Genomic DNA, 22,642 nt, shown 5'->3' on the forward strand with positions numbered 1-22,642 from the left:
TATGACTTTTTTCTTTCAGCCAAAGACGCAAGAGTTGTAGAGTTATAGTAAAGCTTCCAAGCTTTATAATGGGAGTGAATGGTACCTGAGATTTTTGGAGCCCAAAAAAAGTGCATCCAATCCATTATAAAAGTAATTATTACTTTGGATTTTGAACAACTGATTTTGACAGATAAGAAATTTGACCTTGAACAGATATAAAGACGAAACAGCATAATCAAACAGACATGACGCCATTTGGTTTTAGTGAGAAACACTGTGAAAGAAATTGAAAGCCAACAAACAGATGAAATGAGGGGGAGAAACAGAGCGAGTCTCTTGTTGGGGCATTCATCTGAACGGCCTCCAAGCCATGAAGTGATTCCAGGCGATGCCATATGATTTAAATCAGAGACACAGCTCAATAAAGCTGCCTCTGTTCGACTGCCACATGCCCAGGGTGGAGGGCACAAACCCCTCCTTCTGCCTCCATCACCACTGATGGAAACTTACAGAGAACAAACCATAAATGGCAAGCTGACTTTCCATATCCTCATACAGATTACAAACACAAATGTTCATAAACCCACATACATGACTGTAATGCATTGCATGTTTTAAGAATCACGTTTACAGTCAGGTGGTTTGCATACAATGCTTTCAGTTTGGAGTTTCCATGGTGTTTTTTACTTTAAAGGTAGGCTACATTAACCGGTTGCATTTTCCGATTTAAACTAAGTCAAGTTCAATCTACTTATGAGTCGACTGTTCTCTCTCAGTCTTTCTCCTTCTCTTTGTGTCTGTCTCTCTTTTAATTGCCGTCTGTTGCTTTCTGTTCATTTTGGAGCAGAGCTTCAGTAAACTGTTCCACATGTGAGGCCTAAGCAGCATGGCCATGTTTCAGTCCTGCTCTTATCACACACACACACACACACACACACACACACGCACGCACGCACGCACGCACGCACTCATACACGCGCGCGCGCACGCGCGCACACACACACACGCACGTACACACAGACACAGAAATACACTTTACCGTCTCATGTGCTCTACAGAGTGGCATATATTACTTTTTTATTATCTATTACAGTAAAGGCACAAATTCCCCCAAACTGAATTCCTTATATCTTCCCCATCGCTCCCTCTTTGACTCGCTGTCCTCTGAAAATCCCCCAGCTTGACATGTTTTCGTCTTCAGTGGTTTCTTCGTCTCATTCAAGATGACAGTCTTCAAGATGTTTTCAACAAAGCCATGAGAAGAACAATCATAAAAAAACAGAAGAGGACGAAAGAAAACAATGAGGATGTGTTTTCAAAAAGTTTTTTAGTTGGAGAAAGAAAGAAAGAAAGAAAGAAAGAAAGAAAGAAAGAAAGAAAAAAAGAAAGAAAGAAAGAAAGCAAGAAAGAAAGAAAGAAGTTGGGGGGAGAGTATTGTATGAAAAACTATAAAATCAAACAAATTCACAATTAAGGACAAAAAAGTGATTAAAAAGAGAATGAAAGAGTTAACAAAAGTGGAAAAAGCAAAGGCAGGAATGAAACATTCCTCTCTTGTGCAGTAGTTGCTCATTAATTAGATACACATTGGTCATAAGGAGAAGAGAAGTCGTGTGTGTGTGTGTGAGAGAGAGAGAGAAAGAGAGAGAGAGAGAGAGAGAGAGAGAGAGAGAGAGAGAGAGAGAGAGAGAGAGAGAGAGAGAGAGAGAGAGAGGTGAATGAGCCTCTGCAGCATATAAAATGCAAAGGTTTCATATCCAGCAGTAAAATGTTAAAATAACGAGCAGCAATGCAGGAGAACTGCGTATACGGGTTAATGACTCGTCAGCAGAATGAACCCAGTATTTACACACAGTCTACATCACATCTGTTATACCGTAACCAAACACAACCCCGAAAACTAACCCTTATAAAAACCTGGGTAGCATTTTTTTCATAAGACATTATTTAATCTATTATGCAATTATATACACATGTTTGTTTTTATATTACGGAAGGACTTTTATCAATCCTAACCCTATCCGGACAGCCGAATCCCTGACAATACTCAAGAAACAGCTGAAAACTCTGAAAGCTCACTTCTGCATCCTGCTGACAACAATACAATCATAAAATAATTGCTGGGTGTATTCCTCATTTGTAAATCGCTCTGGATAAAAGCATCTGCAAAATGAATAAATGGAAATGTATATAATTATATTGTTATACCATAACAGTAGCCAATCCTAACCCATTTCAATCATGACAACTCGCTGAATAGTTTTAGCATGTTATTGAATATGCCAATGTTCATGTATTTGGTCTTGGTGGACTAGATCTGCTACGCTGCTGCTGCATAAATAAACATACATAAAAACTAAGGGTGTAACGATACATGTATTCGTATTGAACCGTTCGGGACGAGGCTTTCGGTTCGGTAATTGGTACGCATTACAAACCGAACGATTCGTTGGACCATTTTCCTGCCGACCAAAATCCGCGCTGGCGCGACCACCACAACGTTGCGCAACATCAAATGGCAATAGTAAAAAATGAAAGCGTAACGAAACTGCGCTACTCATTATTTTGTGCTTCACGGACCGTTTATCAGTTCGGACCATCAACATCAGTGCAGCGCGAGCAGATCTGGATCAAGCGACACTGTCACTACAGCGCTGAGAGATCCAGTAAACAAAGCATTTGGACTCGCCACTGAAGTAATAACATCGCTGCGAGATCTAGTGAAAGCATTAAACTTTCTCCGTTATTAACGGATCAAACAGCGCTGACGTGGAAACCAGGAGAAACATTGTGCCATGAGTGAACTAGTTATAGGCTTTAAGTCCACAGATCAGCAACATTCACCATGGATTTACTGGAGTAACACTCACTGTAACCGTGGAAGTTTGGCAGAAATAGTAAAATGCTTTCAAGTACATCACATATCTTTTCCCAGCACTTCAAAACTCAAATATTATCATATTTAAATGTTATTTTTAATGTGATGACCAAAACATTATTTGTTCATCCTTCCAAAATTACCCCCATTTATAAAACTAAAAGTTTCAAGATGTTGGAAAATTCACACTTATTTAAAAATAAAATTTATTTTAATGAATAGGAGATTTCTCTGGATTTCTTCTTTCTTTTTGCTGTATCGAAAATGTACAGAACCATGACACCACTGCCGTATCAAACCGAACCGTGAATTTTGTGAACCGTTACACCCCTAATAAAAACCATAGCAGGTCTAGGCAGGTGGAGCTGGGGGAGGTGGAGGGGTTCAGATTAACTCTGATGGCGCATAGCAGGACTAGCTTACCGCACAGAATTAACAAGACCATTTAAATGTTGAGCAAGCAATCATATTGGCTGCAGGATCAGCAGAAGCCAATCAGCTTGTGCCATGCGCTAATGATGTGATTACATGTAAGACCTATCAGTCTGCGCAATCTACAGTTTCATGACTGGATATATATTTTTTACAAAACATTTTTAGCCCCTTTTCTTAACTCTTTCCCCACCATAAATGGAAATTTCCATAATTAATGAGACAACGATTGATGGAAATATACGGCTATCCGTGTTTTTCACTGTTATATGTACAGAAGAGTACAGAATCTCCTGATCAAAACACAGGCGAAGAAGAAGCAGAAACAAGCAATAGCATGTAAGCAGATCGATATGTAAAATAACATGATCATCAACATTAAACAGCATATAAATCAAAACTGCCTAATAAATGAGATGTCGACCCAGGAAGAGCAACAGGACTGTGAAGCTTTGGTGGTGTTAAAGGACTCGGTCCACTTCATCGTTCTGAATCTGAACTGCACATAGTCTTTCCCAAAAACATGTTTTGCAGCTTTTTGCTCAAATAGTTTTTTTTATGAAACTTACCCACAGTTGCATAAATAGACATACATAAAATTAGGCATAAGATACCGAAAATCAATTAGGCAGTTTATATAAAAAAGAATGCATGAAGTTAGAATAAAGCAAGTTTTTTGTCTAAAACCGGAGGCTCTGTTCTTTCTTTTGATATATTACATGTTCAGATATTCATACAACAAAATATCCTGGGGGTCGTGAAATTTTTGTGAAAATGCTCAAAAATGCTGGCCGTGGCTGGCAACTTTTAAATAAATGCTGGTTAAGACATTTTCCACACACATACACTTATTAGCTATTAAGGTCTAATATGCTCAGCTTCTAGTTTCTGTGTTCTTTTCATCTGAGAATGTTCTTCATGTGCTACAGATGGACTGTAGGGTGTGTGTCTCCTGTGGCCCTCGCTAGGGTGCACACCTTTACACTGTCAACAGAAGAGCCTGTGTGTCCTGTCTCAATGCCTTCATGGACGTCTGCTCTCGTTTACCAGCGTCAACAGAGGGAGGGATAATGAGGTAATGCACGCAAACTTTCTGTGATGGAAATATTTATCTTGTGTGGGTAACGCATGGATCGATCCAAGATCTATTCTAAAGGACAAAACTGAAAACATTTCCTGCAATTCATATATTAATGTTACTTACTTATTCATGTTAGGAAAATCTGCCTCGGTTTTTAAAAATAAAGGTACTTCAAATGTCCTTTGGAGCACCACAAAGTTGTGTGATCTAGATTACGGGGCTGTTTACACGACAGCGTTTTCAACTAAAAACGTACAACTCTTCGTGCGTTTTGGCCGTTAGTTTACACGACAACAGCGTTTTGGGTGGCTGAAACCGCAAACTTCTGAAAACGGATTTTAAAGTGCAAGTTTTTGATAACAGTCTCCGTATAAACAACAAAAACGCGAATTTCGGAAGACTATGACGTCATACACATGCGTAGTACGTGTTTATAGTGTCTATAGTGTTTCATCGCCATCTAATGGCCTGGCAGCAGAATACAGCGTTTCTAGTCGTTTATGCGGATCCGTGTGAATGGGGATCGTTTTGATAATGGTGTCGTCTGTAGGCCTACTCGGGAAACTCAAAGGAAAAACGTCTCCGTTTTAGGCATATCGTTGTTGTGCAAAACGTACCCTAAGACTCTTTTTGACCAACACTCTTTTAGTCAACTTCTTGGTTCCTCATTTCTGCACTCTTACAATAAATGTTATTTTTCTATGGGTCCATGAAGAACCTTCAAACTCCACGAAACCTTTCCATTGCACAAAAAGTCCTTTATAGTAGAAAAAGGTTCTTTAGATTATTATAAGTTTCTTCACACTAACAAAAAAAAAGGTTCTTTTACGATCTCTTCACTGAAAGGTTCCAAAATAGTTCTTCAGTTGCATCACTACGAAAATTCACTTATGGAACCTTTATTTTTAAGAGTGTACTGTTATTGTTACCAATGATGTGTAAACATGTATCATCTCATCAACCTGTTCCCCTCTTCATATGAAACGCAAGGCTCACTATGGCATTCACATTGACAGCAGTTTGCAGAAACAGAAAGTCATTCATGTCCAATGAGAGTTTGACATAGCAACATGAGGAGCTGAGACAGTCGGCGATATCACAGAGTTAATACACTCAATACATGAACTACCAATGGGAGTGCAGACATTGAAGCTCACATGATCACCCGTGTCATACAGATATAGTGACCTATAGTGACCGCAGGTACACTGACTGAAACATGAATCATCGAGACCTCCTTCTGACAAAACTGTTACTGAAAGTCTGTCATTTTCCGTATAACGGCGCTATTGGTGCGAATTCAAGGTGGTTAGCAGCATTGTTAGAATGCAGCATAATATTAATCCTTATTTATCCTTTAGGTTTTTTTTTTTTTAAATACTGATAATGCATTCATTTTCTGGGAGGCTTGGAAGTCAAAAATCAATTCCAGTTCTGGATTTCAAATACATTTTTACTATTTTGGGGGTAATAATTAATATCTCTATGGTTGAATTTAGCCAAAACAGGAAGAAGCCAACATGGGCAGGTGGAATGAGTCCACCTTAATTGGCCACAATTACTACACTTCTTTCGACCTTGTGTACTACTATTCCTGAAACTTGGCAGTGGCACTACAGTATGCAAATATTGTTGGCATTAGAATTGCATCTGTAAACCACTTTGGATAAGTGGTCACTCAATGACCAATTGTAAGTGTGTGTGTTTGTGTGCGTGTGCGTGTGTGTGTGTGTGTGTGTGTGTGTGCGCGTGTGTGCGCGTGTGTGCGCGCGTGCGTGTCTGCGTGCGTGTGTGCGTGCGTGTGTGTCTGTGTGTGTCTAAATAGATAATCCCTCTTTACCTAAAATCTGAATTGTGCTTTGGATTTAAAGTATAAAGTTCCACATTTTAAAGTTTACTCAAACTTTTTGGTAACATTTTTAAAAGGTAATATAAAAATATCTGGGGAAAATAAGTGTCTTGTAGTTAACAAATTGTCTTTGATCAACAGCCCAATGTAAATATGAATGCATTATGGGTGCATGTGTAGGCTTCCATACTGAAAACTGTAAAGATATTACGGTTATATCCTGACCAGCCCAATACAGCAAAACTGGATCATGGTGTGAATTTTAGTTAGGAGGTTCTGTTTGTCCGACCAATTGAAGACATTGGCAGTGCCAGAAACTTGTGTGAAAAGTAATTCTTTTTGCATTTTGTGATGCTATAGAGGCACAGAAATTACACACGCCAAGGTCTACTAAACAATTTCTTGAGCCGAATGAGGTTTACGTAAATGTTGTTGTTTTCTAAAGTTATGCAATCCTTAAATGCAAACCAAAAGCCACTCAACACATAGCCAATTTTACAGACTGTTAATTGCTCTGAAGTCCTCATAGAATCACCTTAATTTATGACTTTGTGTAGGAACATCCAATTAGCTGTAAAAATGGCATTTTGGATTCGGCCAGCCATGTCTAGTGTATAATAAAAGAGTGAGGAGAACTTTTTAATAGCTTTCCTTGCCTACAAAATACGCAATTGCCTTAGACACATAAACTGCATGTGTTAATTTAACTTCTGTGAAATATTTTCAAAGAAATGACATTACACTATATGTAATACCCTGGCACAGAATGGGTGAATTCAAAGCAACCTTCTCATTAAATGAACACATGAAAAAATGTACTGTATTTATGAACTGCTCTCTTTTGATTTGAGCAGTGCTTCTTGGGTACAACACTTCAAAATGAAATGATTCGTTCACATTAAACAAGGTCTTTGTCACTTTGAACGTGGGTTTTACAAAGGTCCACCTCAGCTGGTCATGGCCATGCGTGACACACGCTGACATTGCTCCAGGTTGGAGACGGCGTGTCTTTGATGTGTGCTAATGATTGGAGTTTGGCACCTCAACCAGAACCCTGCAGCTCCCCGAAGAAACCATGAACAGCCACTAAGGCAAAACATGTCTGGAAAAACATGCACTAAGAGGGAATAATTACGTTGCTGAAATATGAGCCATAAATCAAGGTGCCTTGAGGGAGGTTGTGAACTTCAAACCAAAGGATGTGGTGCATTAAAACACAGACATATTAACACACATATGTAAGACTGGGATTTTCACATGGGCTCACCAAATACAGATGGCCATTATTGTACACAAGTGTGTATGTGTCAAAACTGAGACTCTGAGTCACATATTTCATAAAAGTGGAATTTTTAAATGCCAATGCATGCAGGTGTGAGACGGCTCATGAATGTTTTTATACTCTATTCACAGCATGTGTACTCTTTAAGGCTTTACATTTTACACTCACCGCTTCAAACTTAAAGCAGAAACGTACAGATGCAGGTAATGGCTTAAATTTCCATCCTCTAATAAATTGGATCACAAGACTTTCCTCGCTCTAAAATATTTTTATGCGTGCCGTCACTGTTGGTGCACAATAACTTCATTTTATGAACGTCATTATGTCGTTGGCTGCGTTGTAAAAAAAGTGGTCAGAATATGCGTAAATATTCTTAATGGCCTCAATATTGTATAGAGTTAGTAGACACTAGTACAGAGGTCTTATTATATGTCCTGGTACAGCGAACAGGGTAAACCACAACATAGTTCACCCAAAAATTCTGAGCACAAAATTTTTTACCACATTATTTTCAAGTCAATGAGTTCCAAATGAATGGGGCTGTTTTGGACCCCATTAGCTTTCATTGTATTTTCAAAAAGCTTAAACAATCTTAAAGTATCTTTTTTTTTGCATTCATGCAAGAAAGAAAGTCATCCATGATAGTGAGTAAATGATGATAGAATGGAACACTTGTGCACTTCAAAATGATGTGAATGCAAACGCTTCTAGAGGTGCTACAGTATTAACTGTCTTCTATATTTTCTTTTTTTTTAATGTTATGTACATTTATATCACTATACTTTGCGTTATATTTCCTTGGCATTAAATGACAGAAAAATGGTTAATGCTGCTGTGAGGGTGTTTCTAATACAGCGGCCGAGGGAGTGACAGCAAGTTTGACTTCGTTCTCTCTTCTGACCAATGTAATCAGTCTCTCTTTTTTCCCCTCTTTTGTAAAGTCATCGAAACTTTTTTATTTTGCTATTGGAGCAAATGGGAATTTATTTTCCATTCACCAGACGTTTACCAAACTATGACGACTTCCACTTCTGAGAACCATGGAAATGTAAAAAAGGGTCCACTGCCAAGCAACAGTTTGAAGAGGAACTAAGTTAAGTGAGTTAAACCATCAACATGTTCATATAGTTAGCTATTTAATAACACAGTCATTTGTAAACAACTATTTTGTCCCCTTTGAGTACTTGAATGCACAATATATCGGCCACCATATCGGTATCGACCGATATACGTTCATTTTTAATGATATCTGCCCTATAAGAAAATCTGGCCGATATATTAAAGCCGATAAATAATGTATTATTTCCTTCAGCTGAGACACTTCAGATGCGAGCTGTTTGCCGTGATGGTTTTCAATTGCTTGAAATATGACTGGAATCATTTCAAAAAAGGAAAATACAGTCAAATGCAACATGCATAAACAAGTCTGTCATATAGGCTACATACAATTATAATGAGAATATTATAATTGTGTGCTTGGTACAGCGATTTTAAGTGTGAGACTTGTTTTTGTGATCAGACTCTTGAAAAATTATATAAAATTTGGATTTATAGGCCAATATATCGGTTATCGGCCAAGAATTTCATATTGGTGCATCACTAGTACTTACTTTCCATCTGCATTTGAGTTCTTACATAAAAAGTATGTCTGACACTGCTGCATCGACTGCCCAGCCACCAGTGAACGTTCACAGAAGTTTAGCTAACTTTCTCTCAAAGTTTTCCCAGTGACGTTAATAGAACCTTCATTCAGAGTTATCTGGTCTTTAATAATGTTCTAAAAACATCAGCACAAAAATGGTATTCATACATCATTGATGGAACTTTTTTCTTAAATGTTATAGTTGAACGTTGTACTACTTGATTCGGAGCTTTCAGAGAACATTCAAAAGTAACAATCTCATAACATTTGATGAATAATAAAAAGAAATGTTTCCTATGTAATACATTTGCAATCATGGCAATTTTGAATGGTGTGAGAACATTCAAAAAGCAACGTTTTCATGTTCTTAGACTATTTTCGTTAGCTGGGTATTCTTATAATCAAATTTCACACTTTAGAGCAGAATTTTCTAGAGGCTTAATTTCAATTTTGGAAATGATTAAATCCAAAACCAGGGCTTTGAATGATCACTTTGCATTCATAAAGAGTTAAATCGTTGGTATTATATAAGTGCTGACACAGATGACAACTGCTTTGAATATGAACCAGACAATGGTGCCGTTATATTGAGCAGATTCTGTTGGTTGACCCAAGAAGTGGAAAGGTCACGGCTGTAGTCACCTTTCAGTGCCTGAGGCAACGAGTGTGGGTCAGAGGTCACGTCTAATTGAGATTGTGACCAGGTACTCACACACACTCAACACATAGTGGGCTAAATTACATCTTTGTTTACTACTGTGTGGATTGTGTTTGAGTTAGACGTATTAAGCGCATGCTCTTTTCTTTAAAAGGTTTAACTGCTTTATAGAAAAAACTAAAAATGAAATCTTTAGCATAAGATCTGCCAGGAAGACTCAATTGTTACGTCACTTATTACCTTATCATCTATCCAATCGTGTTCTAATACTCGTGGTATAAAAGATCAGTACTTACACACGTCTGAGTTTGCAGATGCTGACGCTTTCATTCACCTCCATCCTCCCCACCACCACCGGGATAGTCCCGTCCCATATCTCCCAGGGGTCGGCTGCGCCCGCCTTCGTCTTCAGGCAGGACATGCAAAGTCCCGACCCTCGGATTGCCAGCTACGCCAAAGAGCTTTATATATTATAATATAGCTTGCTTGGCTGTTAATAAATATATATTTGTTTTACGGTATTTATTCTCCTGAGTCTTTCTGGTAGAACTGCTCATATTTTCACTCCTGAGAATTGTTTTGAATAATCATTAAATATATGTTAAAATTTTAACTTATAAATATGCCATATAAACTAGTGCTGTCAAATCGATTAATCGTGATTATTCACATCTAAAAGTTTGTATATATACATATATAGTACACACACATACAGTACATATACTGTATACACACACACACACACACACACATATATATATATATATACACATACATACATACACATATACTTACAAACTTTTGTTATATTTGATTAATCGCGATTAATCGATTTGACAGCAATAATATAACCATAAAATATATATTTTTATAGAAACACTTAACTCTGCTTAAAATAAACGAGAATGTCTGGACAGTTTTTTACTCATAAGCATGTCATCTGTTATGTCTTAACCCAACATATTTCTCTAATAAGCCGGATGTAAACAGTTTTTAAAATTCCAAATGGTTCGAGTCACGTTCTTTGTTCTTTCTGGCATCTCCACCAACTGTTGTATGTTTCCTTTTCTCTATTTCTCACCATCTTTCTCACAAATAATCAATCCAAATGCACTGCGGATGCGGCAGCCGTAACATATTAATACCGGGCCGTACAGCCTTCCAGCGCATATGGAGAACACTTCTACACAACTTCTGCATGAATTATGAATGTCCTCTCCATGAATTATGCCAGCTACAGTGAGCTTCACTATTGTATTACCTGCTCAGTTTCCTATATCAGGTGTACATGTACATGATGTGATGTGCTGTGTGGGGAAAAAATGGCTCCAGAAGTTAGATAAACATCTTCATAATTTACTTTTTGTTTCATTATTCTAAAAAGATGAAATGCTTTCTTCTTGGGCTACACTCCTAAAAAGGGGGTTTTTCACAGTGATGCCATAAAATTACCTTTTTATTCCCCAAAGAACCTTCCAGTGAACAGTTTGTATTTATTTCTCAGTGTGAAGAACATTTTAATAATCTGAAGAACTCTTTTTCACTGTTAAGAAACTTTTTTGCATTGAAAGGTTTCCATGCATGTTAAAGGTTCTTCATGGAAGCATAAATGCCAATTAAGAAGCTTTATTTGTAAGAGTGTTGGGTTAGGTTTGTGCTTATGATAAGGTTAGGGTAATTATATGTGTGTTCACAGTATATGTTGATGGACAAGCCGAGACAGTGAGAAGTCGTGAGACAGACAGCGGTCTCTGCCTGAAGGGTCTATCATTCACAAAAAGCTGAGAACAATGAGAAACTGAGGGAGCTTTCTCTCTCTCTTTCTCTCTGTCAATCACACACAAACACTGCAATGCGTTTAAGTGAACTAGACTAGACCAACAACACCAGCCTGACAGGTGAGTCGAGCAGAGCTCAAGACATTGCGCCGACAGATTGACTGATGATCTATAAAACACACACACACACACACACTTACTTATGTGCTAATTATTGTGCTCATGTTCCTCACGAACACAATTTAAAAGAAACGTTCAGTTTACAAGCTAGGTGTGTTTATATAAATCACTTACAGCAAACTTTCAAACATGATGCATTACTGATGGTGTTTATGAACATGTCTACATTTAAAGTCAGCTCAACTTTAATGATGAGCGTTTCAGGGCGTGACTTTTATTGTAAATCACATCGTCAAAAAATATTGGTGAGGAAATGTAGTCGTATAACCTTTGAGATAATGACGCGTGGATGAATTGTCTAATTGACCCTAATGTACATGTAAACTACTGGTGGTTTATACCGTTTTTTTGTAACTATGGCATTTTGTGGACAATATGGTAAATTCTTGATGATATGTTCCACTATTTTACTTGGATCTTTTCATTGTGCATAAACCACAGCAACACATGGCATGCAAATAACTGATTTTATATATTTATGTCTATACAACTGTGGTGAACAAAGTTTTATTAAGTAAAATTTGGTTTTAAGCTAGTCTAAATATATACATATCTGGAGAGTCCCTGCACAACTTCTGAAAGTGTGTGTTAACCAAATAAATGCTGACGAAAACCCCGTGACAAGAACGATTCTGTGACGAAGACCTACTTCATGCTTTTGGAGATTATTAAATATGTGGCTGGTACATGATAAGACATTGCTTAGTCCGCACTCTTAAAAATAAAATGTATCCTAAAAGAACATTTTCTTCAGATTAGTGTTTTTCTGGGAACTGCACTAGTACATGGATGATTTTCTAAAGAACTAAAGAATAAAAAGTGAAATGTACAAGGATCTCCAATGAGGCTGCAAAACCCGACTGCCATTGGATAATTGCCATCTTCACTTTCAAGAGCCTTGGGGAATATTTCACTGCTCAGATGTGAAAACTTGGGAGACCTTCTGGAGATCACAATTATGTATCATTATGTATTATTCTATTATTACAGTAAGAGAGACCACCCTGATAACAAAAATATGTTCTGAGAATGTTCCCATTAAGTTAAAAAACATTATTTCTGAATGTTCAAAAAATGAAATATTTTAATTTTTTAAAAATGTTTTTTCTTGGTTATATGAATGGGAACGTTCCATTTTAGCATATTGCAAGCATTAACGGGATTGCTACTTTTAAATGTTCTCTGAATGTTCTGAAACTAGTAGTATCGTTTAAAAAACGTTAGACAAACATCTGAGCGTTTCAGGTAAAAACGTTTCACGATTTATGTAATCGTTTACGGAACGATTTATGTGCTAAATTATTACTAAAGACCCAAACTTTGAACAAATGTTTTATTAATGTTACTAGAAGAATGTTTGTTCAACCTTCTTAGAACGCTCCCGTTAGCTGTGTATGTGAATAACAGCGATAAAATTTTTTTTGGCAAATCTGAGAACAGTTTGAGGCTGAGCCATTTTGTAGGTCTCTTTTCAAAATTACATTTGTTGAAAACATCTGACACACAGAAGCAAAATTTCCTTTGGCCTCCATTCATCTCTTTGTTGTCTAGGACAAAACTGAGATTTAAAAGTGATCTCAATTCTGATCTTTCCATCTGAATGAACAGCTCTTTCTTGACCATGTAGAAACACATGAGATATTTCCAGTAAGGAAGCTGCAGCAATCCCAACACAAACATTTTATCACTTATGATATTCAAAACAGCTGATTTTAATATTTCCATTGCATTTGGATAATTACCCAGTTTAAGGTGTTTACGTAACCTTCAACAACGTTATTGACAAGGTCCCATCTGTAATATCAATGCATCTATTTATCAAAAAATAACAACCCTTATCACTGTGATTGGCTTGTTTAAAAGGCCATCAAGCAAAGAAAGGAAGAAAAATATATATATATTTAAAAAAAAATATTATAACAGCCACCCAGAAGGATCACACATGAATCTGTCTGTGCATGTGAGACTATGATTAGGAATATTGCGTCACTACAGTCAAATCGAAACACAGCGTTCATCAGAAGCCTATTGTTGTGTAGTGGTTATAGTAAGTGTGTGTAAAGGTTAAGCAACCATTTGACAAAATTAAAAGAGAAACAGCGCTTGCTTTGATAAGGATATACCAACACAATGGTTAACACTGTGGCATAAAAAACACAACACTCTTCGTGATATTCCTGTCCTAAAATAATGCCTTCATCAGATCGTCTGAATTGTTGCATTCAATTGAAATGCTTTAAGAGAAACCCTTATAGCGTCATGTTTAGTGTACTGGTGAAATTCTGATAACTTCAGAAGTCTGTCGTTTCCTAGCATCAGGTTGAAGCCGTTTCTGTCTGAACTCGATGATCTTGATAAGAAGACGCCGCCAGCTCGCCTCATTGAGATGTCACATCCAGTTGAGTGACAAAAAATTACAGACTCACAACCAAAGGCAATTTTTGCTTTGTCTTCGAATACCTCTAATCTCGCTTAAGTTCAAACTCGCCAAAAAGATTCCAAACATCACACTCAAACTGTACGCAGGAATTGCACACATTTATTCCTGCTCTAACATGTCTTACTCATTCACCGACTCTTTTGCTTTTATGAGCTGTACGCTGGGGGGGAATGCTGGGAATGGAAAGAAAACTCTTCTAAGACTTGTTTTACTGTGGTCTGTTGTGTTGAAGTGTGGTGGAGATCAGGCTTACCTGATATGATCCTGACGGAGGTCTGGAGTGAAGGGTTGAACTGAGCAAACGAGAGCGGCTCGGTTGACTTGTGTAAGTCAGATGTGTCTCTCTGTGTGAATAAAGGAGCCTGTTGCTTTCTGCATTTTCTCTTTCGCTCCCCCCTCTCTCTATCTCTCTCTCTCTCTCACTCACTCACTCACTTACTCACTCACTCTACCTCCTCATTCGCTCTCTGGCATTCTTGCCCTCCCTCTTAAAATCAAACTTTTGCTGCCATGCATGTCTTCTTTACAACAGTTGTTGTCTTGCATACGGTATCTGTATATATGTTTCTCTCGCTCTTTGTCCTTCCTCAGAAAATCACGATACTCTTCGATTCATAAATACAGCCCTTGTCACGTGACGCGATACTTCAAATATACAGGGCTTTTTTAAGAACCCACAGAATGCCTTTAGGGATGGAAAATCATGGCCAGAAAGCTTAAGTTTCCCTCTCTCTGAACCCCCCCCAGACACACACACACTGGTTCTGCTGTATCCGTCTATACGTCTCCCCCTATAGCATCTCTCGCCTCTTTCTTCTGGGTGTCAGTTTCTACATCCCATTATGCTTCCATCTCCTTCTGCCTTTCTTCGACAAACTGCTTGCTCTGCTTTTCTCTTCCCCCTAATTATATCCCCCCATCCACTCTCATGCCATCATGGTCTCTTAAGTCTATTGGCCTCCTTTAGATCATATTTTTCTTTTTCATACATTTCATGTTCACAACTAGACAGCTTTTCTATATCCAAAAAAATCTCTTATGTCATTATTTCCACTTAAAAAATTACACTCTTAAAACTAAAGGTTCCAAAAACGTTTCTTCGCAGTGATGCCACACTGTAAACCCTAACTGTCACGGTTTATATATTCATTGACTCCTTCTTGTCTCGTGTTTCTGTTGTTATCTGTGTGGGTGTGTATGAGTGGGCGTTACCACTTCATACATTGATCAGCGATCCAGCTGATCATCATCTACTCACCAGCTGCAGCTCATTCAGACCCATATATATTGCTCACCGTTTTCTCCTCTCATTGTCAGATCGTTGTATGAAGTCCCTCGTGTGTGTTGGTCCCTCCTGTCGGCGTTTCAGCTCTTGTCTTGTTCATGTTCACTTGGATTATCACCGGCCGTGGATTACATCACCTCACCTGGATCTTCACTTCACTTCTTCACCATTCACCGGACTCCTGACCATCTCGTCCCTGCGTCACCAGTACATTGTTGTGTGTCATCTGACCGTGGACTGAGTATTGTTTCTTGTGTGTCATCTGACCGTGGACTGAGTATTGTTTCTTGTGTGTCATCTGACCGTGAACTGAGAATAAACACTCTTCACTTGCATCTTTGCTTCTGTGGTCTTTACCGTTACAGAACGATCTGACCATTTATGGAAGCAGCGAGTGACACGAATCCATTGGAGGAGTTTGTAAACTCCAGCATCCAGCGCATGGACGCTCAGGAGAGGAACATTAATGAGACGGGACGCGCCGTTCAAGTGCTGGTGACGCAGGTGTCCGAGCTCACCCAGCAGATACAACAGCTACGTGTTCCCATTGCGCCACCCACACCGGCCGTTCCTCTCATACCACCTGCGGAAGCCTCTCAGTCAGAACCCCGCCTACCCATTCCACAGGCCTACGATGGTGAGCCTAGTTTTTGTCGTGCCTTCCTAACACGATGTTCGATGCACTTTGCCCTACAGCCTCGCACCTTCCTGCAAGAGAGATCCAAGGTAGCATTCGTGCTCACATTACTGACTGGGAGAGCGGCACTCTGGGGAACGGCGGTGTGGGAGAACCAGGATCCATGCTGCGCCTCGTTCCAGGCACTCTCCGACGAGATCAAGAGGGTGTTCGACAGAGGGGTTGACGGGAGAGAGGCGGCCCGGATGCTCGCGTAGTTAAGACAAGAAGAAAGATCAGTATCGGACTACTCCATCGAATTTAGAACCCTGGCGGCAGAGTGTCACTGGAACGAGGAGGCGCAGTGGGACATGTTCCTGCATGGGCTGGCTGACCACGTTCAAAGGGAGATCTACGCCCTGGATCTCCCCACATCTCTGAACGGACTCATAGATCTGGCCCTTCGTGTAGACGCACGACTAGCGAGAGTGGAACGCAGAACACCACCGAATCGGGGCAGGGGAGGAGTTGAGAGTCTACGATCCAGCGACGGGGACGCGGTCAGCCCCGTCTACGATCACGAGCCCATGCAGGTCGGGCGAGCTCGGCTTTCCCGGGAGGAGAAGGAGAGGCGGAGATCCCAAGGACTATGCCTTTACTGCGGGACCGCTGGACACTTCGCATATGGCTGTCCAGTAAAAGGCCAAGCCCGACAGTAGGATTGAGGCTACTGTCGGGTGGGATCTCCGCTGAGAAGACCTCATATACATCGACCCTCCTCCCGGTAAGACTAAGATGGTCAGGCCACACTCACGACTGTCAGGCACTGGTGGATTCTGGGGCAGAAGGTACCTTCATGGACCATGGTTTTGCTCAAAGATTTCACAATCCCCTTCTATCCCTCACCAGTAATATAGCAGTGCAAGCACTCAACGGTCAAAATCTGCCTACCATCTCACTCATCACCGGACCCATCACCCTCATCACATCTGGCAACCACGCTGAGACATGTTCTTTCTACATCATGGACTCACCACTCGCAGCCGTTGTTCTAGGACACCCCAAGCTAATTGAACAGAACCCCAGAATTGACTGGCAACTGAAATCAGTGTTAGAATGGAGTGGTAAATGTCATGAGTCTTGTCTTGTGTCTGCCTGTTCGTCTGTCGCTGTCTCTGTGTTTCAGGAGGAGGCAGTGGATTTATCTAACGTGCCCGCGGAGTACTCGGACCTGAAGGAAGTGTTCAGTAAGTCTCGTGCTGCTTCTCTACCTCCGCATCGTCCCTATGACTGTGCTATAGACTTAATGTCAGGTAAGTCTCCGCCTAAAGGCAAGTTATATTCACTTTCTGTCCCAGAGAGGGAGGCTATGGAGAAATATATTTCTGATTCTCTAGCATCCGGGTTCATCTGCCATTCTTCTTCTCCAGCGGGGGCGGGGTTCTATTTTGTGGGGAAGAAAGACGGATCCTTGCGACCTTGCATTGATTACCGAGGGCTGAACAGCATCACGGTAAGGAATACGTATCCTTTGCCGTTGATCTCTTCAGCTTTCGAGAGGTTGCAGGGAGCGTCTATCTTCACGAAATTGGATCTACGTAATGCTTATCATTTGGTCCGCATTAGAAAGGGGGGTGAATGGAAGACTGCTTTTAACACCCCCAGGGGGCACTTTGAATACTTGGTCATGCCTTTCGGGCTGTCCAACTCCCCAGCAGTCTTCCAGGCTCTCGTCAATGACGTGCTGCGAGATATGGTCGATCAGTTCATTTTTTCGCTACCTGGATGACAGAATGATATTTTCCTCTTCTCTCCAGGAACACGTGCAGCACGTCCGACGAGTGCTTCAGAGGTTGCTAGAGAATGGGCTTTTTGTCAAGGCGGAGAAATGCGTTTTTCATGCACAGTCTGTTCCATTTCTAGGATACATTGTGTCGTCTGAGGGTATTCGCATGGATCCCGAGAAGGTTAAGGCTGTGATAGATTGGCCAAGCCCAGATTCCCGTAAGGCCCTACAGAGGTTTCTGGGATTCGCCAATTTTTACCGACGTTTTATTCGCAATTTCAGCCAACTAGCCTCACCCCTGACCGCCTTGACCTCCCCCAGAACAACGTTCGGGTGGTCAGACGCTGCTGAGACAGCGTTTGCCAAACTGAAAGACCGCTTTGTTTCGGCCCCTATCCTTATTACCCCTGATCCATCACGTCAGTTCGTGGTGGAGGTCGACGCGTCAGAGGTGGGGGTAGGAGCGGTGATTTCTCAGCATTCTCCCACAGACGACAGAGTGCATCCATGCGCGTTTTTATCTCATCGTTTATCCCCTGCCGAACGCAATTATGACATTGGTAACAGGGAGTTGTTGGCTGTCAAGTTAGCGTTGGAGGAATGGCGTCACTGGTTGGAGGGGTCGGGGGTACCTTTTATCGTCTGGACCGACCATAAGAATTTGGAATATATCAGAACGGCTAAAAGATTTAACTCTAGGCAGGCTCGGTGGGCACTTTTTTTCGGACGTTTTGACTTTACTCTCTCGTACCGCCCGGGTTCCAAGAACATCAAACTCGATTCTTTGTCACGCATTTTTGATCGATCCGAACGCCCGTCTACTCCCGAGTGCATTTTACCGGAGAATCTATTTATCTCCACACTCGTATGGGAGGTCGAATCGAAGGTCAAGGCGGCCTTAGAAGGGGTAATGCCTCCGCCCGGCTGCCCACCGAATCGCTTGTTTGTGCCAGAGGAATTAAGGTCTGACGTTATTCAGTGGGGGCATTGTTCCAACGTGGCTTGTCATCCAGGAGTCAACCGTACTAGCTTTTTAGTCAAGCAACGATTCTGGTGGCCACGTATGGCTCGTGACATTTACAGTTTTGTTTTGGCTTGCTCGGTTTGTGCCACGGGTAAGACTTCCAATCGACCCCCAGATGGGTTACTTCAACCGCTGCCTGTCCCATCGAGACCCTGGTCCCATATCGCTCTAGATTTTATCACCGCCCTCCCACCCTCTCAGGGTAACACGGTGGTTTTAACCGTGGTGGACCGATTCTCGAAGGCGACTCACTTTATCCCCTTACCCAAATTACCCTCAGCCAAGCAGACAGTGTTGATAGTTGTAGATCACGTCTTTCGTATTCATGGCCTCCCGACAGACGTGGTTTCCGACAGAGGACCCCAGTTTGTGTCCAAATTTTGGCAAGAGTTTTGTAGATTACTGGGAGCGACTGTTAGTCTGTCCTCAGGGTTTCATCCCCAGAGCAATGGTCAAACCGAGAGAGCCAACCAAGATCTGGAAAGGGTGTTACGATGTTTGGTTTCCAAGAATCCTTCCTCTTGGAGCCAGCAACTGTCCATGGTGGAGTACGCCCACAATACGTTACCAGTGTCAGCCACGGGTCTATCGCCGTTTGAGTGTAGTATAGGATACTAGCCACCAATTTTTCCTAGTCTGGAATCCGAGGTCGCGGTTCCGCTCACGCCTTCATCCAGAGGTGTCACCGCACTTGGACTAGAGCTCTACTCCAGGTGGGGGAACGCACCAAGGCCAAGGCCGATCGCCACCGGTCAAAGCCTCCCGTATACGTCGTTGGTCAAAAAGTGTGGCTTTCTACTAAGAACATTCCTCTCCGTTTATAATAAACTTGCTCCCAAATTCATTGGCCCGTTTGTTGTCACCAAGATCATTAGTCCGGTGGCAGTCCGCCTCAAATTGCCTCCAGTGTACAGGAGGATTCATTCCGCCTTCCATGTATCCAAGATCAAGCCCGTGTTTTATTCTCGTATTAATCCGCCAGTCCCGGTTCCTCCCCCGCCGCGACTCGTAGAAGGGGAACCTACTTATTCGGTAAACCGCATTCTGGACTCAAGGCGGAGGGGACGCGGATTCCAGTACTTGGTGGACTGGGAAGGTTACGGTCCGGAGGAGAGAAGTTGGGTACCTGCTAGAGACATCCTGGATCATTCCCTTATTGATGATTACAATCGACAGGTAGGGAGTCTGAGAACGCCAGGAGGCGTTCTTAGGAGAGGGGGTACTGTCACGGTTTATATATTCATTGACTCCTTCTTGTCTCGTGTTTCTGTTGTTATCTGTGTGGGTGTGTATGAGTGGGCGTTACCACTTCATTCACTGATCAGCGATCCAGCTGATCATCATCTACTCACCAGCTGCAGCTCATTCAGACCCATATATATTGCTCACCGTTTTCTCCTCAACTGACCGTGAACTGAGAATAAACACTCTTCACTTGCATCTTTGCTTCTGTGGTCTTTACCGTTACACTAACACTCAAAATGATTAATTGGTTTGAGTTGAGACAATTAATAACTTTTATGAGTATTTAGAACTTTCTTTTTCTTTTGAGTTCACTAAACTGACACATTTGAAGTAATCTGAATTGCATCATTGTTTTGAGTTTTATGAACTCATTTCTTTTAAATTAGACACACTTAAATGTAACTGAAACTGGGCTGGGATTTCTATTTCCAAACAATTACCATAAGGAGTGGAACATGAGCTTAGTTTGAGAACAGATATGTTAAGTGTTTTATATAGCTGTACTCATTCAGAAAGTGATATGCTATGCTAATTCTGTCAAAGCATTATGTTACTAATTAGCAAGGTAGCATTCACTGCAATAGGAGTTCCTGTCTAAATTTAGGTAGGGCAGATTCTGAGTCTTGGTGCTTTCACACCTGCCTCATTTAGTTCGGTTGAATCGCACTAGAGTTCGTTTTTCCCCCTTGGTGCAGTTTGTTTGGGCAGGTGTGAAAGCAGCAATCGCCCTCGGGTGCGCACCAAAAGCAGACCAAATAAGCGTACCGAGACCTCCTCGAAGAGGTGGTATCGGTACGCTTTCAAGCGAACTCTGGAACGGTTCGTTTGTGGTGAGAACGTGATCCGACCTCGAACAGACCCAACTGCCAAAGAACTGCGCATTTAAACCTGGACTTAACCAGCTGCCCTAGTCAAACAAAATTATTATTTAGATTGTCAATAGCATTCCCTTTAAGCCATGTCTGACTTACCGCGTTCTGCACTCTCACTAAAATCTCATCATAAACACTGAAGTTGTCTGCACTGCACAGTGAATTTCTTATTTACATCGCGTATAGACTTTGTTGTTTATGGGGGGATTTGCGAAAGGATAAAGCTTGTGCTGATTCTGAACATACATTGTGAGTGAATTCTCCGCATGTCTGCCGGATTTTCCTCTTTGTTTACTTCCGGGAGTTCTGTTGGAATTTTCCCGCACGTTAATTCTGACCAATTTACCGGTAAGTGCAATTGTGGAAATATGTTCAAGACACATCTGGCCAACAAGTTATGTGGATGTTGTCACGTGGGTGGGGGGTTGTTGTGGGGGCGTGGATGTGTTGTGGTGGGGGTGGGATGCGTGCACCTGAGACCCGCAGTGACGGATTAATTCTCTAAACCGGAGAGTGACTGGAGTGACGCAAGTAGCTTTGCAACAGAGCTGTCATTTTAAGTCGAGGATGTTGAATTGTCTGTGGACACAGGGTCAGAGCCATATCAATTCAAACTGCGGTCTTAACTCCCGCATCGCGATCAGCATCCGATGAGTTTCATCGAATTGATGTCAATAGCACGCGCACTCTGTAGGCATATTCATGTTTTGCCACTATGTGAAAAAATCCAGCAAAATGCCCCGTGCGTTTGTCGACCCCAGAGGATTAACTTTAGCCTAACCATAAATTGTGATTAAAACATATATGACCACTCACCTCAAGACGCCGCTGCAAAGTAGAGTTTGGGGGTGTAGTCTAATATGTAGTTATTGTTCATTGCCGAAGTATTTTTTAGCACACAGCGTTGCGACAAATCAATCACTGCTTTAGACTGGCTGCCTGCGCATTCATTCACTGAGCTCGCGGCTGCTGCAACTCGCGCTCTCTTCACGACTCAACCTCCATGGACAGTTTTTAATGTTTTATCAGACAATAACTAGGCCTACTCAAGATTTTGCTTTAGAATAATTTTCTGGACAATCAGGGCAGGATTCGGGACAACAGCTTAGATTTCGGGACTGTCGAAACAGTGGTTTTGACAAAAACAAGATGGTTTTTATACCGCAAAAGGACATGGTAGCTCGTACCAAGGGCATGGTGAGCTGGAACCTGCTAACGTCACCTGCCACCCCAAACATCCATTAGGAAAATTCAACTGCAGTAGCCAGCTTTCAACCTGAAGAGGGAAGCACTCAGACGTTTCTACACCATATATTGTAGAATTAAAAAACTTTATACCCAAATGTCAAAAAAAGTTACTCGAATCAATGAACAGCACTAATAAAGCCCCATTCTTACAAATCATTAACTAAAAAAAGTTGGTTTAGGGTTTAGTTATCCTTTCGGGGGTTTAGTTATCCTATCCGGTGGCTCTCTAATCATGATTGACAGACTTTAGTATCACGACAAACGCATTGAATGCAATCTAGATTGAATTGCTATCATGTAGTAGCTATTTTTAATAGCATCTGAATGTTGTTTTAGAATATTGTAAGTTGTGTATGAATTCCAG

The 22,642-nt window shown here is 41.1% G+C and overlaps 2 protein-coding genes across 3 annotated transcripts in view; both read right to left on the reverse strand.

The window, feature by feature from the left end:
- The window catches only part of rargb (retinoic acid receptor, gamma b), a 60,939-nt gene extending 46,148 nt beyond the window's left edge, over positions 1-14,791 (reverse strand). The window contains exon 1 of one of the 2 annotated variants that reach the window (XM_077204495.1): positions 14,456-14,791. The gene's annotated coding sequence lies outside the window, so the exon portion shown is untranslated. The remainder of the gene's footprint in view (positions 1-14,455) is intronic. The other variant, XM_077204496.1, reaches the window with a different exon arrangement.
- The window catches only part of hoxc6b (homeobox C6b), a 357,188-nt gene that overhangs the window by 195,000 nt on the left and 139,546 nt on the right, over positions 1-22,642 (reverse strand). The window lies entirely within an intron of this gene.

Source organism: Siphateles boraxobius, unplaced genomic scaffold, assembly GCF_051911475.1.
Source record: "Siphateles boraxobius isolate OS27281-9 unplaced genomic scaffold, OSU_SipBor_1 5, whole genome shotgun sequence".
Taxonomy (NCBI): Eukaryota; Metazoa; Chordata; class Actinopteri; order Cypriniformes; family Leuciscidae; genus Siphateles; species Siphateles boraxobius.